This window comes from Thunnus albacares, chromosome 8 (assembly GCF_914725855.1).
Source record: "Thunnus albacares chromosome 8, fThuAlb1.1, whole genome shotgun sequence".
Classification (NCBI taxonomy): domain Eukaryota; kingdom Metazoa; phylum Chordata; class Actinopteri; order Scombriformes; family Scombridae; genus Thunnus; species Thunnus albacares.
In genome coordinates this window covers 23760711-23765138 of record NC_058113.1, presented here as the reverse complement: position 1 = coordinate 23765138, position 4428 = coordinate 23760711, and positions in this window count along the sequence as shown.

Genomic DNA, 4428 nt, shown 5'->3' with positions numbered 1-4428 from the left:
CAACCCGTTTAGTTTGGCGGCCTACTTCGTTTCACAACATGTGGCCTGGCCTTCTAAACCGAAGGCAGGGTCTCGGGGAGAAAATATTTCCCTGCACTAAATCAGATTTGGCAGCAGGTGGTCCGTGGAGTTGTGAGTGAGCTGCCTCTACACCTGCCAAGGACTGTGGAGCCAGAAGAAAACACTATTTTTCTCCACCCAGGTGACTCTCCAACACCTCCCACTGGTTCAATATATCAGTAGTATCTGGCTGGTTGTGATGTGCCATCCATCAGCATCGTAACATCTTCAAAATAATCATTCGTTACCAGGAGTGTTAAGTATGCAAAGGGCAAAATACCCTTTAGCAAACATATATGCTGAAATAACAAACAGGCCTGAGATGTAATATCATTTGAGTAAATTCATTAATACTCTCAGTGCTGTTTATGAACTAGAAAAAACGGTTCGCATAAAAATAATGCTGATTGTGTTTGGACTCTAATATATTTCTTAGAGTCATATATTTATGACCTTGATCCTTGTGAGGAATAATCAGTTTTGCCATGTGAAGTATTGATGCAGTCTAGGTTCAAAGGGAGGATGAAAGAGTGATCTGCACACAAAAATCCAACTCTCTGGCTTTCATGAGACCGCTGTGATATCCCTTTGGGCTAAAACCTGTAGCATGGTTGACAGAAGGGAAATTAATTCCTATCATGTTCTTAAATCCACAACAATTTGTCCTAAGTAGCAAAGTCACTCTGAAAAAGAACCACCCCCCTTTAAAAAAAAAAAAAAAAAACGACATAAAGCTAAATGTAAGATGAATTATGCATGTGAGGGGCAAAACTCGATTATACCATTATTTATCTGATTGACTGGTGCTATGGCGGTGAGGTTCAATTTCCGCTCCTTCGCTCACAGTTTATAGCCTCTTACTCTCTGATGATCTCTAATTTTTACATTACTCTTTTTTCCTCTCTCTCTCTTTCCTCTCCCGGGTAGGCAGGTTGTATACTGCAGTCTTCAAGAGGACAATTATGAACCTATAAAGAACCTTCTTCGCAATCTGCTTCCCCTATAAACTGTGGATTCCCCAAAGAACTCAAGCAGGCATATAAATTTACCTTGTGAGCCATAAAGTGATGGAATAATTTGGAGGTTCCGGATGAAGTCGTTTAAAAGATCTTCAACACATTTGTTGGTAAAATAAAAAAAACAAAATAGTGAAGTAAATCTAAAATAAGGCAACAATAAATATTTTTCCTCCACCAGGATAAAGCTGGATGTACTCTAAACTTTTTGTATTATCAACAAATCCCAGGAAAAGACCCAAACCAACAATAAATAAACAAAGTTACAATTATTTTCATTATCAATTAATCTGTCGATTATTTTCTCGATTAATCGATTAGTTGTTTGGTCCATAACATGTGAGAAAATTGTTGAAAATGACGATCACTCCAGGGCCCAAGATGATGTCTTCACATTTTGTCAACAACCCAAAGATATTCAGATTTCTGTCATAGAGGACTGAAGACACCAGAAAATTTTCACATTTGAGAATATATAATCAGAGATTCAGACATTTTTTTTCTTAAAGAATGTCTCAAAACGATTTATTGATTAATATATTACTCTGTATCAATCTTGTCCAAAGTCTATTAAAACACATCAGTGAAACACACTGTTGCACTGGGTGCATACGATAAACACGGACACTGTAATTTATTTAGAATTGTCCTGCTGCTGTAAATACTCAAGAGTGCTCCAATTCTGTGTCTGAAAATAGTCCCTGACAAAAGCACAATTTACTCTTGTTTGACTAATGATTACTAAAAACTACATTGCCTAGCTGTTTTAGAAAATGATTTAGCTTGTTATAAAGAAAATATCATTTGTAACTTGTCATTAGATTAATGTCTTCAAAAGGAACAAATGGAGGCTGAGAGCTACAGGAAATGCAGGGAAGTTGGAAAGTATTGCAAAACGGACATATTTGGTTTAGTTTTTTTATGAGATTTGTTGACAATAAGAAAAATTAAGAATAAATCCAATATTATCCTGTATTGTGCAGTCAATCAGTTACAAGTAAATACTGTACATCGTCAAGCCCAAAGAAGTAAAATTCTTTCAGAGCTGAAACGACCAGTTGATCAATAGAGTTGATCAACAGAAAATGATAAGCAACTTTTTATTTTTTTTTATTTAATTAAATTAAGAAAAAAGACCAAACATTCCCTTGTTCCAGCTGAGGATTATCAGCTTTTCTTTGAGTTTACTTTTGTGGTTATATAAAAAATAATATAGGCCTACGTGTTTGAAAATGTAACCTGGGGATTTAGGAAATTGCAACATGAAATTTTCACTATTTTCTGTTACAATTTATAGACCAAACTTAATGAATTAATTGGCAGATTAATCAATAATATAAATAATTGTTAGTTGCAGCTCTGTTTTCCTTACAGTTTTGTAAAATCTTAAATCCTCAATCTACAGTCCACTTGTCACACTGTACATAAAATAACAAAAATATAATAATTTCTAGAATCAGAATCAGACTTTTATTTATAGTATATCTTTAAAACAATGATCAACTTTTTTTTAATCAAGGTTTTTGCCCACAAAACTGTATTTTGAGGACACAAATTAGTCTTGTAGGCACTCATGTAGTAAACACCAGTATACAGGTTAAAGGGACAATAGGACCTTACATGACTTTGACTCTGACATTGCACTGCGCATTACAAACTCCACAGTTATTAGTAGTTTTATATTCGTGTAAGTAAGGATGTCAAGTAGGAACCTCCTCCTATTTTTGTATCCTCCACTGACAGTAAGAGGACTTGCCACACCTATTAGAGTGTGGAGGCATTGTCGAATTGCTTTTAAGAGCCTATGGATGCCTGAACTATTGCTCCCCAACCTTCCTCAGATTATTCAATCTCACAGTCCTATTGCCAGCTCAAGATAAGATGGAGAATCCATGCAGTGGAGGCTTATCTGAACTTAGCACACACTCTCAGGCGTATGGGATTTCACTACAAATTCCTTCACCGCACTTCAGGTATGACCCAATTAATGTGAGAATTCGCTGCCTTTCCCTTTCAGCCCCTGCCACATCAATAAGCGATAAGGATTTTGAATAAAGGCAGAGTAGGAACTTTTCACACAAATACCAGTATGGCTGTTTTTTTTTTTTTTAAGCAAAAATTTTACTTTTCAGTTTTTTGAACTAGAATGTATTCAAGCCTTTCAATGTTTAAGTAATAGTTTAATTTAAAATCAATTTGGTATTTCTGAATGGTTATTGCCATATCCATGATACAGAGATAGAGTTAGGTCCCGATAGCTAGCTCTGTTTTGGATCTAGTCCAAGGTTAATAAAATATCCAGATTTTCTAAGCTCCAAGGCTAACAAATCTCTTCTTGAATCTTTCATTTCTCCTCTTTTCTTATTAGCAAAAAGTAGCATACAAATCATCAGGTTGCTGGTTGAAATGACAAACGTTGGACGTGGCAGAGTATATCAACTCTCGCTAATTAACATTAATGTCATAGGTAGCTCTTCTAAAAGCCAAAGTGAAACGTAGCAATTGTCTGGTTTATGTGCCCTCAGCAAGCCTGTGTCTTTACTTAGCCAGATTGTTTGTTAAGCACCACTAGTTGAGCCTGTCAGATACATTGAGGAGTTCCTCTCTCTGAGATGATCTTTGGCTAAATACAGAAACTGGCCTGCAGACCTCAAACCCTCAAAGTTTTTTAGCATGTTGTGAAAATACCTATAGAACTAATATAGCAGCAGGTGATATGTCTTGTCCACTGATCTTTGTGAGTAAGAAAGAAATAGGTGAGGTAAGAGATTTGATGACAGATTCATCAACGTTGCAGGTTGGCAAATCTGTTTATTTTCCATATGTCAGAACTCAAATTTTCACTTGCATATGAAGGAAAATGTTCACACTGTAGAGCCTGGCTGTGGAGAGCAGTTATGCAGCAGGCTGAGGTGGACAGAACACAGTAGAGAACAATACAGAAAGGATTGGCATTTGATTTGATTTATTTTAGCCAATACGATCCATGAAAATATGCCTGTATTGTATCATATCATATCATGTCTTCAACTAATTCTTTTTTTCATTAGCGATTAATCTGTTTATTTTCTCGATTAATCAATTTGTCGTTTTGGTCTGTAAAATGTCAGAAAATGGTGAAAAATGTCAATCACTGTTCCCTAAAGCCCAAGGTGACATCCTTAAATGTCTTGTTTTGTTCCGAACAACAGTCCTTAACTCAAACATCTTCGGTTTACTTCCATAGACGACTAAAGAAACAAGAAAATATTCACATTTAAGAAGCTAGAACAAGATCATTTTATTTATTTTTTAAAGACCAAAACCATATGTTTTGGTCATTTATATATGTTACCATATGTTGCTTGCTTGC